We start from the raw sequence: 15,341 nt of genomic DNA on the forward strand, positions 1-15,341 counted from the left end.
ACAGTTTCATCCAGAAAGCTACAGTGAGACATAATGTCTTTAAACTGGGACATTAGTAAAGACAGTTTATGAGTGAGTGCAATGATTTTAATGTACTGTAATTCATGATAATGTAATTATGTAGTTCATAAAAAGGTAATCATTATTTAAATAGTAAAGATACCAATGATAGACACATTCAGTAACTCGAATATGAAGGAAATGTGTAAATATGCTGAAAATAGCCTCTCCTCCAAACTGGCTGAGTGTTCTCTCCAACTCCTCCCAAACACACACCTCTTCAAAAGCACTAGCCGGCAAAAACAAAAGTCAGCACCTATGCATACCTGTCCTAATTCTCATTGAGTTAATGTACAATGGTGGCAGGAGGGCTTTCAGCTCCAAGTACAGTCCAGTCTGAGACCACAAGCACTTACTTGAGCAGCTAGTCCTTTTTACTGCTCACACTTCCACTGTCCATTCTAGTCTTAGCGCTCTAGCACTAGTGTGTATCCTTGAGCTGTGGATCACACCCCCAGCTCAAAGTGTAGACATACCCAAAGTGAGAGATACCAAACTGGGTCCTTGTCCATAAACGAAGTGCATTTTTAGAACATTATTCTGAGCATATAATCATTTTAATATCTGTAACTTCATACCGAAATAACTGATACATTCATCTTTTGGCTAGGACAGGGAAAGAGTACATACTATTGCTCATCAGCAATCCACTACCATTTAAGAAACCCCCTAACGTCATCTGCTGAAAGGCATGATGAAAAGGACCCTTTGCTCCCTATGGTGGGAAATTCATATTTTTTTAATGATAAAGCCTAACAAGAAAGTGTGCCCTAGCTTTAATTTTCCATCTGAGGTGTGTTTATGTGGAATTATGTGTAAATAATTCATGCATTTCATATTGGTTTGAGTAATTTCCTTATTAGATGAACAGCAGTAATGAAAACCTACTCGCTGATTATGGAACAGGCATAATTCCACCAAATTAAGGAAAATAATTTCAACAAACATGAATGATGTAAGCTCCAAAGGGCATTGTTTCTTTGGCTGCAAGTCTCTTAAGTCTTAATGAAAACAAAATAGCAAATGCACACATTTAGTGCTCTAGGGCCTGGTCCAAAACTTTTTTACTCAATGGGAGTCTATTGATTTCAACAGATTTCAGATCAGGCAATTAGGAATTAGACGGTAGTTGTATCTGTATATCCTTTCAACCCTTTACTTTTCCACTGATCCTGCCAACAAAGTTACCTGTTAAAAGGTAGCATCTGTTTCATCAGCACAAATTGGACCAAAACTACTAACTTTCATAAAATAGTGACACTATTAATATAGAATTTCTCATGTTCAAAATGTTTTATACTTATAGGTTGTCTGCAAAGAGATTTAGTGCTCAGAAAACTCACATGTAAATCTACTGCACAGTAGCACACTATAGACCTTCTAGTGCAGTGGTCCCTAAACTGTGGGGCCTGCCTCCCCTAGAAGGGGCATGGAGGAACATTTGAAGGGGTGCGCAGCAGTGCCTGGGCCAGCCCCCATCGGGGCAGGCAGTGAGCTCTAGCCAGCTCCGTCTGCCCCCAGATCAGCTCCGCCCTCAGCCACAGCTGCACTCCACCCCCAGCCCATCTCTGCCCCAGCCGCAGCTCAGTTCTTCCCTCTACTCCGCCTGCAGCCCAGCTCTGCCCTCCCCAGGCCAGTTCTACCACTGGCCCCAACTCATCTCCCCATCCCCAGTTCAGCCCCCAGCTCTGCCTTCAGACCAAGCTCCTCTGCTGAGCCAACTGTGCAGTAATGGAGGGAGGTATAGAGAGATTCAATTACTGGTAAGTGGGGGATGCGACAGGAAAAGTTTGAGCACCACTGTTCTAGGTTCAGTTAGCAGGATCTACACAGTGACTTAGCATTCAGCAGGCTAATGAGCTACAAATTTACATCCTGGCTTGCTGCGCACCATGGCTATGTTTACACAGCTCTTTGGAGAGAGCAGGAGTGAGCCTCCCTGCCCAGGATGACGGACTTGGGCTTGTGGGGCTGGCACTAGGGCTCTAAAAACTGGCTGTATAGACAGCACTCTGAAGTTGCGGGTTGGGCTGGTGCCCAAGCTCTGAAGCTCACCCCCACCCTAGGCTTCAGAGACCAAGCGCTGGCCCAAATCACAACTTCAAAGTTCTACCTATACAGGCTACAGCCATTTTCAGAGCATTAGTGCGAATCCCACAAGCCTGAGTCTATCGACCCAGGATAGAAGGCTCTCTCGTCCTCACTCCAAAATGCTGGGCGGACATACCCACCATATCCAAATAGAGATGTCCTCATTCTGATTAACAATAGGACACAGAACATCCATTGGATGACAACTTTTAGTTTAGCGGGATATGAAATGGGAACACTATTACTAATATGCTTTCACTTTAGACAATCAGTTTGTTTCCCATCCTGCCCTGATTATTTCAGCCCAAGAATATACATAGTACAAAGAGCAAAAATCTAGAGACCACAGAGTAGAGCAGTTTCGTGCATTTGCTATACCTCTCCAAGTAATAGCACAAGTTTTTTGTGGCTGCTACAGACAGAATGCTTGGCAAGTTTGCTGGCAGCCAGCAGATCAGTGAAAATAGAAATATATTAAATTTTTATATAAATCTTGCATGAAATAGCTCTCAGGAGTTTCAAAAGTGCAAACCACATACATTCTTTTCTATAGACTATCCTTTTTACGTTTCAAATTAAATCAAATTAATGTTGCATTACACTGAAAATCATTGCATTAAGCAAAACAGAGATTCAGATGTTAACACTCCTGCTCAGCGGAAGTGCTGCAATTGTCAGCAGAGCATAAATCACTTTGAAGTATCTGTAAACAGTTTTCCTTTATACATATTAAAAAAAAAAAAGCTTTTGCTTTTAACATACAGTAACTTGATACTATGGGCATAAGTGCTTGATACATGGAAACTGTTACAAAGTTCAAAATCAGGAACAGACTTTACAAAGACCAGTATCTAAAATACAATTTACACCTCTTTACTGTTAAGTATGAATAGAAAATAGCATGTTAAATACAAATATTTCCATATTTAAGTTAATATTAATTTCAGCTGTTAAATCAGGGTTTGAAAAAAATATCTTTAGTACAAAATACTAGGGCTGTCAAGTAATCACAGTGAACTGACACGATTAACTCAAAAATTAATCATGATTAATTAGTTTTAATCACACTTTTAAGCAACAGAATACCAATTGAAATTTATTAAATATTTTTGGATGTTTTTCTACATTTTTTCATATGTATTGATTTAAATTACAACACAGAATAGAAAGTGTACACTGCTCACTTTATATTATGATTTTGATTACAAATATTTGCACTGTAAAAATGACAAACAAAAGAAATAGTAGTTTTCAATTCACCTCATACGTGAAAGTGCAATTTACAAATGGAGATTTTTATTTGTTACATAACTCCACTCAAAAACAAAACAATGTAAAACTTTAGAGCCTATAAGTCCACTTAGTCTTACTTCTTGTTCAGTCAATTGCTAAGACATACAAATTTATTTACATTTACGGGAGATAATTCTGCCTGCTTCTTATTTACAATGTCAAATGAAAGTGAGAACAGGTGTTCACATGGCACTTTTGTAGCCGGCATTGCAAGGTATTTACGTGCCAGATACGCTAAACATTTGTATGCCCCTTCATGCTTCGGCCATCATTCCAGAGGACATGCTTTCATGCTGATGATACTCATTAAAAAAAATAATGCATTCATTAAATGTCTGACTGAACTCCTTGGGGCGAGAATTGCATGTCCCCTGCTGTTTTACCTGCATTCTGCTATATATTTCATGTTACAGCAGTCTCAGATGATGACCCAGTATATATGTTCATTTTAAGAACATTTTCAGTGAAGATTTCACAAAACACAAAGAAGGGACCACTGTGAGATTTCTGAACATAGCTACAGAACTCAATCCAAGGTTTATGAATCTGAAGTGACTTCCAAAATCTGAGACAGACAAGGTGTGGAGCATTCTTTCAGAAGTCTTAAAAGAGCAACATACCGATGCAGAAACTACAGAACCTGAACCATCAAAAAAGAGAATCAACCTTCTGCTGGTGGCATCTCACTCAGACGATGAAAATGAACATGTGTAGGTCTGCACTTTTTGGATCAAAACCTGTCATGGGCATGGACGCATGTCCTCTGGAATGGTGGTTGAAGCATGAATGGATATACAAATCTTTACAGCATCTGACACGTAAATATCTTGTGATGCTGGCTACAATAATGCTGGTTGCTGACTGCCTTGGCCTCTCGCTTCAACTTACTGAGTTGGGATCATACTTACCAAAATACTGTTCCAGGCATCTTAAATCAGTATATATACAGATATATACATATAGCATTGGCACATTCTACACATGGAAAACCTGAGATACAGAAAAGATAAATTACTTACATGCCTGATCTTGTGATCTAATCAATTCACTATTATAGACTTTAGGGTCGGAAGGGACCAATGTGATCATCTAGTCTGACCGCCTGCACAAAGCAGGCCACAGAACCCTACCCAACCACTTCTATAACAAACCCCTAACCTATGTCCGAATTATTGAAGTCTTCAAATTGTGGTTTGAAGACCTCAGGCTGCAGAGAATCCACCAGCAAGTGACCCGTGCCCCATGCTGCAGAGGAAGGCGAAAAACCTGCAGGGCCTCTGCCAATCTGCCCCGGAAGAAAATTCCTTCCCGACCCCAAATATGGCAATCAGCTAAACCCTGAGCATGTGGGCAAGACTCACCAGCCAGCACTCAGGAAAGAATTCTCTGCAGTAACTTAGATCCCATCCCATCCAAGATCCCATCACCGACCACTGGGCATACTTATCTGCTGATAATCAAAGATCAATTGCCAAAATTAAGCTATCCCATCATACTATAACTTCCATAAACTTATCAAGCTTAGTCTTAAAACCAGTAAAAGCAGCAAAGAATCCTCTGGCACCTTATAGACTAACAGATCTTTTGGAGCATGAGCTTTCATGGGTGAATACCCACTTCGTCAGATGCACGTAGTGGAAATTTCCAGGGGCAGGTATATATATGCAGGCAAGCTAGAGATAATGAGGTAGTTCAATCAGGGAGGATGAGGCCCTGTTCTAGCACTTGAGGTGTGAAAACCAAGGGAGGAGAAACTGGTCTTGTAATTGGCAAGCCATTCACAGTCTTTGTTGAATCCTGAGCTGATGGTGTCAAATTTGCAGATGAACTGAAGCTCAGCAGTTTCTCTTTGAAGTCTGGTCCTGAAGTTTTTTTGCTGCAGGATGGCCACCTTAAGGTCTGCTATAGTGTGGCCAGGGAGGTTGAAGTGTTCTCCTACAAGTTTTTGGATATTGCCATTCCTAATATCTGATTTGTGTCCATTTATCCTTTTCCGTAGCGACTGTCCAGTTTGGCCAATGTACATAGCAGAGGGGCATTGCTGGCATATGATGGCATATATTACATTGGTGGACGGGCAGGTGAATGAACCGGTGATGGTGTGGCTGATCTGGTTAGATCCTGTGATGGTGTCGCTGGTGTAGATATGTGGGCAGAGTTGGCATCGAGGTTTGTTGCATGGATTGGTTCCTGAACTAGAGTTACTATGGTGCAGTGTGCTCTAACCCCTCAGACAGAGACCAACACCTACAAAATCTCCACCAAGCATTCTCAAAACTACAATACCCGCATGAGAAATAAGGGAAACAGATCAACAGAGCCAGACGTGTACCCAGAAGCCTCCTACTGCAAGACAAACCCAAGAAAGAAACGAACAGGACTCCACGGGCCATCACATACAGTCCCCAGCTAAAACCTCTCCAATGCATCATCAGGGATCTACAACCCATCCTGGACAATGATCCCACACTTTCACAGGCCTTGGGTGGCAGGCCAGTCCTTGCCCACAGGCAACCTGCCAACCTGAAACATATTCTTACCAGTAACAGCACACTGCACCATAGTAACTCTAGCTCAGGAACCAATCCATGCAACAAACCTCGATGCCAACTCTGCCCACATATCTACACCAGCGACACCATCACAGGACCTAACCAGATCAGCCACACCATCACTGTTTCATTCACCTGCACGTTCAACAATGTAATATACGCTATCATATGCCAGCATGCCCCTCTGCTATGTACATTGGCCAAACTGGACAGTCGCTACAGAAAAGGATAAATGGACACAAATCAGATATTAGGAATGGCAATATCCAAAACTTGTAGGAGAACACTTCAACCTCCTGGCCACGCTATAGCAGACCTTAAGGTGGCCATCCTGCAGCAAAAAAACTTCAGGACAGACTTCAAAGAGAAACTGCTGAGCTTCAGTTCATCTGCAAATTTGACACCATCAGCGCAGGATTCAACAAAGACTGTGAATGGCTTGCCAATTACAAAACCAGTTTCTCCTCCCTTGGTTTTCACACCTCAACTGCTAGAACAGGGCCTCATCCTCCCTGATTGAACTACCTCATTATCTCTAGCTTGCCTGCATATATATACCTGCCTGTAGCGAGGCGGTGTGGCTCCCCTCCCCTTCAGGGAGGGTCGAGCCCCGTCAGTCATCTACTGGGGCAGGGCCGCTGAGCGGAAGTCCCGCCCCTCAAAGGGTCAGGCGGCGACCCGGAAGAATAAAAGCCGGGCCCCAGCCTTCAGTTGTGGCTCGGCCTTCGGCAGGAGCAGACGTGCCTGCCGCTGCTTGTGCCTGGGAGGCTGCCCGAGCCCAGGAGCTGCCAGAGCTGCCTCGGCCCTACTATGACGAGGAGCCGCCAGAGCTGCCTCGCCCCTACTACGGCCCTGAGGAGCCCCGAACCAGGCGTGGCCTGACTTCCCTGAAACCTGCTGCCCAGCCCGGATTGGGAGGAACCGATGGTCCTGGATGTCTCCGGAACAGAGGCCCCGGACCAGGTAGGAATAGAGGGGGAATTAGGAAGTAGCCCGGGGGCAGCTGAATCCAGTCAGGCTGCAGAGCTACCGTTGCCCATGTCAGTGTGTTGCGGTCAGGACCCCACTGACCACCAGTAGCGGTGACAACCGCTACCAGGGCCCCGGGCTGGAACGCGGAGGAGTGGGTGGGCCTGCGTTCCCCCTGCCACCCGTAACCAGGTGGCAGATGCCCCCTCTTCCCAGTCGGAGAGGCCGGTAACAGTTTACCTGTGTTTGGTGCCCCGCCTGAACCAAGGGCTGTTCCCCGCTGACTCTGCCACTGTTCTGCCCTGCCCCAAAGGGACAGAGCTACTTGTAACTGCATGTTTGGTGCTCTGCCCTGCTCCAAAGGGCCAGAGCTACTTAGAACTGTGTTTGGTATCCCGCCCGAACCAAGGGCTGGGCCCCCTTTGACTGTCACTGCTCTGACCTGCCGAAAGGCCAGAGCAGACTGTAATTGCAGGGAAGACATCGAGGCCGGTGTGGCTCCCCTCCCCCTCAGGGAGGGTCGAGCCCCGGCGGAACCCATCTACACTGCCCCTGGAAATTTCCACTACGTGCATCTGATGAAGTGGGTATTCACCCACGAAAGCTCATGCTCCAAAACGTCTGTTAATCTATAAGGTGCCACAGGATTCTTTGCTGCTTTTACAGATCCAGACTAACACGGCTACCCCTCTGATTCTTAAAGCCAGATATGTCTTTTTCCCCCACTACTCCCCTTGGAAGCCTGTTCCAGAACTTCACTCCTCTAATGGTTAGAAACCTTCATCTAATTTCAAGTCTAAACTTCCTAGTGTCCAGTTTATACCCATTTGTTCTTGTGTCTACATTGGTACTAAGCTTAAATAATTCCTCTCCCTCCCTAATATTAATCCCTCTGATATATTTATAAAGAGTAAGCGTATCCCCCCTCAGCCTTCTTTTGGCTAAACTAAACAAGCCAAGCTCTTTGAGTCTCCTTTCATATGGCAGGTTTTCCATTCCTCGGATCATCCTAGTAGCCCGTCTCTGAACCTGTTCCAGTTTGAATTCATCCTTCTTAAACATGGGAGACCAGAACTGCACACAGTATTTCAGGTGAGGTCTCACAAGTGCCTTATATAACAGTACTAACACCTCCTTATCTTTGCTGGAAATACCTCGCCTGATGCATCCTAAAACCGCATTAGCTTTTTTAACAGCCATATCGCATTGGGGGCTCATAGTCATCCTGAGATCAACCAATACTCCAAGGTCCTTCTCCTCCTCTGTTGCTTCCAACTGATGTGTCCCCAATGTATATCTAAAATTCTTATTATTAATCCCTAAGTGCATGACCTTGCACTTTTCACTATTAAATTTCATCCTATTACTATTACTCCAGTTTACAAGGTCATCCAGATCTTCTTGTATGATATCCTGGTCCTTCTCTGTGTTAGCAATACCTCCCAGCTTTGTGTCATCTGCAAACTTTATTAGCACATTCCCGCTTTTTGTGCCAAGGTCAGTAATAAAAAGGTTAAATAAGATTGGTCCCAAAACCCATCCTTGAGGAACTCCATTGGTAACCTCCTTCCAGCCTGACAGTTCACCCTTCAGTACGACCCGTTGAAGTCTCCCCTTTAACCAGTTCCTTATCCACCTTTCAATTTTCATATTGATCCCCATCTTTTCCAATTTAACTAATAATTCCACATGTGGAACCGTGTCAGACGCCTTACTGAAATCGAGGTAAATTATGTCAACTGCATTTCCTTTGTCTAAATAATCTGTCACCTTCTCAAAGAAGGAGATCAGGTTGGTTTGGCATGATCTAGCTTTAGTAAAACCATGTTGTATTTGTCCCAATTACCATTGACCTCAATGTCCTTAACTACTTTCTCCTTCAAAATTTTTTCCAAGACCTTACATACTACTGATGTCAAACTAACAGGCCTATAGTTACTCGGATCACTTTTTTCCCCTTTCTTAAAGATAGGAACTATGTTAGCAATTCTCCAGTCGTACGGTACAAACCCAGAGTTTACTGATTCATTAAAAATTCTTGCTAATGGGCTTGCAATTTCATGCGCCAGTTCCTTTAATATTCTTGGATGAAGATTGTCTGGGCCCACCGATTTTGTCCCATTAAGCTGTTTAAGTTTGGCTTCTACCTCAGATGTGGTAATATTCACCTCCATATCGTCATTCCCATTTGTCATCCTTCCATTATCCCTAAGCTCCTCATTAGCCTTATTAAAGACTGAGGCAAAGTACTTAGTTAGATAGTGGGCCGTGCCCAGGTTATCCTTAACCTCCTTTCCATCCTCAGTGTTTAGCGGTCCCACTTCTTTCTTTGTTTTCTTCTTATTTATATGGCTATAGAACCTTTTACTATTGGTTTTAATTCCCTTTGCAAGATCCAACTCTGCTTGGCTTTTAGCCTTTCTCACTTTATCCCTACATGTTCTGACCTCACTAAGGTAGCTTTCCTTGCTAATCCCACCCTTCTTCCATTCCTTGTAGGCTTTCTGCTTTTTCTTAAGCACCTCTCTGAGATGCTTGCTCATCCAGCTTGGTCTACAACTCCTGCCTATGTTTTTTTTCCCCTTTCTTGGGATGCAGGCTTCGGATAGTTTCTGCAGCTGTGACTTAAAGTAATTCCAGGCCTCCTCCACACTGAGATCCACATGTTCTTCAGTCCAATCCACTTCCCTAATTAATTTCCTTAATTCTTTAAAGTTAGCCCTTGAGAAGTCAAAAACCCTAGTTCCAGATCTATTTTTGTTTATCCTTCCATCTAGTTTGAACTAAGAGTTAGGAGACTTTGGTTCCAATCCTGGTTCTGACATTAGGTTGCTGTGTGTCTTTGAGCATCCCATTTAACATCTCTCTCCCATCTCTCTGCAATTATATTTACTTACCTTCTAGGGGTTTTGTAATGTATGATTAAATAATGCTTATAAAGTGCTAAATAAGTGCACTTTGTTATTGAAGCTCTTTTATGGTAGCAGTGAAAATAAATCAGGACTTTTTATCCCCTAACCCTGTGCTTATTACTGTAGGCACGATGAGCTTTAGCAAGTCTGACCCCCTTTTCCTTTAAAAATTTACCAAGTGCAAATCTTGATCTTTTGGCATTTCATGTGTGTGGTTATGTATACAAAACTGTTTTTTGGAGTCACAATGATTTCCAGTCTATTAAAATTGTGAAAAATCAGAAACCTGGAGATGCAAAAACACATGCAAACAAACTAATGACAAATGTTGCATGACATGCTGAAAAACTATTTTCACTATATTTAGCCAGTTCTAAAAATGTCCATCTTTCTTTCTTAGGAGAAAGGAAGTGAGAGAAAAAATTCAACTCATGAACAAAAGTAAGAGCATCAATATCCATTGCACACTTGTTTGTATCAAAAGATTATGCATGTAAGTTTTAAGTACTATAGTTATAAAGAATATTTTTGAGAGCATAAAATATAAGTTAAAATTTATCAATGGAAGAAATCTTTAACAATGGAAACACAGAAGGAAAAAGGAAAATGACATTTTGTAAATATACCCATGGCCACAAGATGTCCCTTTAGTATAAGGAATGAAGAAGTAATATGAAAAGTCTTGCAAATTAAAACAGCTTAAATATTTATGTTATAAAGAGAGGTAAAATGGCAACAGAAGAGAAAATAGACCAAATTCTGCTCTCAGTTACAATACTACAAACTGTACCAAAGAATCTCCATGGATAGAAATTCTATATTTGAATAATAAGATTATAACAGTAGGAATATATATCCAGCCACCTGACCAGGATGGTGATGGTGATTATGAAATGCACAGGGAGATTAAAGAGACTATAAACATAGAAAATTCACTAATAATGAGGGATTTCAACTATCCCCATATGGACTGGGTACATGTCACCTCAGGATTGGATGCAGACACAAAATTCTTAGACACCATTCATGACTGCTTCTTGCAGCAGCTAGTCCTGTAACTCACAAGAGACAATTCTTGATATAGTTCTAAGTGGTACACAGGATCTGGTCCAAATGGTGAATATAGCTGAATCACTTGGTAACAGAAACCATAATGTCATTAAATTTAATATCCTTTTGCAGGGGAAAATACCAAAGAAGCCCACCACAAAACTTCAAAAAGGGGAACTATACAAAAATGGGGAAGCTAGTTAAATGGAAATTAAAAAGGAACAGTCACAAGAGTAAAAGCCTGAAAGCTGCATAGAAACTTTTTAAAAACACCTTAGAGGCTCAAATTAAATGTATACCCCAAATAACATAAAAATAGCAAGAGGACAAAAAAATGCCACCATATTTAACCGACAAAGACAAAGAGGCAGTTAGAGGTGAAAAGGGATCCTTTAAAAATTGCAAGTCAAATCCTGCTGAGGAAAATAGAAAGGAGCATTGTCATAAACAGATAGCTAAGGGTTAATGTCTCTTTCACCTGGAAAGGAGTAACCTGAAACACCTGACCAGAGGACCAATCAGGAAACAAGACTTTTTCAAATCTGGGTGGAAGGAAGTTTTGGGTGTGAGTTCTTTGTCTTGGGTCTGACCCTCTCGGCTATGAGAGTGATTTTTCTATCTCCAGCTTTCTAATCTTCTGTTTCCAAGTTGTAAGTACAAAAATAGTAAGGCAATAAGGTTTATATTGGTTTTTTTGTATTTACATGTGTGTAGTTGCTGGAATGTTTAAATTGTATTCCTTTTGGATAAGGCTGGTTATTCATTTTTTTTCTTTTAAGCAAATTACCCTGTATTTGTCACCTTAATACAGAGAGACCATTTTTATGTATTTTTTCTTTCTTTTTATATAAAGCTTTCTTTTTAAGACCTGTTGGAGTTTTTCTTTAGTGGGGACTCCAGGGAATTGAGTCTGCAGCTCACCAGGGAATTGGTGGGAGGAAGAAGTCAGGGGGAAAATCTCTTGTGTTAGCTTTATTAAGCCTGACTTTGCATACCTTCTGGGTAAGGGGGAAGAGAGATTAGCTCTCTCATGTGTTTCCAGGACTGGAAACAGGGAGGGTGGAGTCCCTCTGTTTAGATTCACGGAGCTTGCTTCTGTGTATCTCTCCAGGACCCAGGGAGGGAACACCTGGAGCGAGGAGGGGGAAGGGAAATGGTTTATTCCCCTTTGTTGTGAGACTCAAGGAATCTGAGTCTGGGGGTCCCCCAGGGAAGGTTTTGGGGAGACCACAGTGAGCCAGGCACTGTATAGATTCCTGGCTGGTGGCAGCTTTACCAGGTCCAAGCTGGTAACTAAGCTTGGAGGTTTTCATGCTAACACCCATATTTTGGACGCTAAGGTCCAGATCTGGGAAAAATGTTATGACAAGCATAAACTCTGACAAGTCAAGTGCAAAAGTATAATGAGATAAGCGAAAAGAAAATCTGAAGAGCAACCAGTTAAAGGCACAAAAACTAATGCCAATTTTTTTTAAGTACATCAGAAACAGGAGCTCTGCCAAACTATCAGTAGTACCATTGGATGATCAAGGCACTAAAGGAACACTCAAGGAAGACAAGGCCATTGTGGAAAAGCTAAATTATTTATTTGCATTGGTCTTCTCTGCAGAGGACATGAGGGAGATTCCCACACTTGAACTGTCCCAGATTCAGGTGTTGATAGAGGAGGTTTTGGAACAAATAGATAACTTAAATAATAAGTTACCAGGACCAGATGGCATTCATTCAAGAGTTCTAAACAAACTCAAATATGAAATTGCAGAATCACTAATTGTGGTGTAAAATGCATCACTTAAAACAACCTCTATACCAGATGACTGGAGGATAGCTAATGTAGCTAATGTAAGACCATATTTTAAAAAGGCTCCAGAGGCAATTACAGGCCAGTAAGCTTAACTTCAGTACCAGGCAAATTGGTTGAAACTACAGTAAGGAACAGAATTATCAGCTACGGTGATGAACATGATTTGTTAAGGAAGAGTCAACTTTTGTTGGCTTTTGTAAAGAGAAGCCATGCCTCAATCTATTCAAATTCTTTTATGAGGTCAACAAATGTGTGGACAAAGGTTATCCAGTTTACTTGGACTTTCAGAAAACTTTTGATAAGGTCCCTCACCAAAGGCTCTTAGCAAAATAAGCAGTCTTGGGGTAAAAGGAAAGGTCTTCTCATGGATCAGTAACTGGTTAAAATACAGGAAACAAAAGACAGGAATAAATGGTCAGTTTTCACAGTAGAGAGAGATAAATAGCAGGGTTCTTGAGGGATCTGTACTGGGACCAGTGTTGTTCAACATATTTATAAACAATCTGGAAAAAGGGGTAAATGGTGAGGTAGTAGAGTTTTCAGATGGTACAAAACTATTGAAGATAGTTAAATCCAGAGCAGACTGCAAAGAGTTACAAAGGGATCTCAAAAAACTGAGCGACAAAATGACAGATGAAATTCAATGTTGATAAATCCAAAGTAATGCACATTGGAAAACATAATCCCAACTATATAAACCAAATGATGGGGTCTAAATTAGCTGTTCCCACTCAAGAATGAGATCTTGGAATAGCTCCCTGAAAACTTCTGCTCCATGTGCAGTGGCAGTCAAAAAATCTAACAGAATGTTGGGAATTATTAGGAAAGGGATAGATAATAAGACAGAAAATATCATAATGCAACTATATAATGCCATGGCACACCCACAATTTGAATACTGCACACAATTATGGTCGACCCATCTAAAAATATATATACAGCTGATCCTGCAAAGGCTAATTAACTTATGCGCATAGTCTTATTGAAGTCAATGGGACTACTCATATAAGTAACGTTACACACATGCTTAAGTATTTTCAGAACTGGATTCCATGAGAGCTATTAAATCTGAGATCCTTGATGAGCAGACAGAAAGCTACACAAAAGAAAGAAAAAGACAAATTTCTTATTCTTAGAACAAATAAAAAATGCTCCCTTGCACCACTTAATTACCACAGATATGATTAAGACAGCTCCACTGAGGAGTTCTTCAGTCTAAACATTCCTCAGGAGAGAAAGTCAAAACCCCCTGAAGCAATATCAGATTTATTTATCACAACCTTAGGGTATTGTTTTGAAAGTTAATCCCCTGGGAGTTTTCCCGTTTATTAGATAGTGTTGTAATTTCAATTGACAGAAGTATGCAATGTTGATTTTGAGTCATGTTTCATTGGGTGCTAACACTGCAGAAAAAGTTTGTCAGCTGTACCAAATATATAGCTCCGGTTCCCTTTATTTGCTTAATCTAGAACATAGTCAACCTAAACAACAATCTAACCTTTTGTTTAATACTAGATTTAAATATGCATATTCCTAACTTAAGCCATGAACATGCCAGGTTACTTTTTCCTCAGTATTTGTACAATTTTTAATCAACTTTATACCTCTCTTTGGATAATATTTTCTACTCCCTGTCTCCTTTTAGAGAAACAATACAAATTATGTTTGTTTTATATTTAAAGTACCAGTGGCAACCAGTCAATTACAGCATTGTTTAAAAATATATTGTCACTAGGTTGCTAGCTCCTTTAAGGCCAACTATGTGGAGCACGTTTGAAAGGGAACAAGCCTATCTAAGCAGTTAACTGAATAATGAGCACCTGATATGGACCTGATAAAAGGCCATGAAGAGGCAGTTGAAGGGAGGTATTAATAGATTTAGGAGTTCTTTGAGATTGTATAACAGGGGTCTAGCACAGCATATGCTATTCTCTGTGTAATGACAGTAAGTTTCCTGCTTTTTACTCCTGTTAATATGCCAGGATAAACATAAATAAAAGAGCAAGATATATTTTTCTCTGGTATGTAAATTGTCATTGGAATAGTTAAATAAGGCCAAGAGCAACAAAGACTTAGGCTGTTTGCCAGAAGCTGGGAATGGGCAAAAGGAGATGGATCACTTGATGGTTACCTGTTCTGTTCGTTCCCTCCTGGGTATCTGTCATTGGCCACTGTTGGAAGACGGGATTCTGGGCTAGATGGACCTTTGGTCTGATCCAGTAGGGCCATTCTTATGTTCATGCTACAGCAGTACAGCTGAAGCCCTGCAGCTGTAGCATAGATACTTACCACAATAAGTCCACCCTCTAAGGGCTTGGCTACACTGGAGAGTTGCAGCGCTGGTGGTGGCTTTACAGCGCTGCAACTTACTCACCGTCCACACTTGCAAGGCACATACAGCGCTATATCTCCCTGGCTACAGCGCTGCATGTACTCCACCTCTGCCTGGGGAATAACGACTGAAGCGCTGGTGATGCAGCACTGCTCCGCCAGTGTGGCCACCAAAAGCTCTGTTATTGGCCTCCAGAGGTATTCGGAGGTATCCCAGAATGCCTGCTCAACCACTCTGCTCATCAGTTCGAACTCTACTGCCCTGGCCTCAGGTGACTT

The sequence above is a fragment of the Gopherus evgoodei genome, chromosome 2 (genome assembly GCF_007399415.2).
Source record: "Gopherus evgoodei ecotype Sinaloan lineage chromosome 2, rGopEvg1_v1.p, whole genome shotgun sequence".
In the NCBI taxonomy this organism is placed as follows: Eukaryota; Metazoa; Chordata; order Testudines; family Testudinidae; genus Gopherus; species Gopherus evgoodei.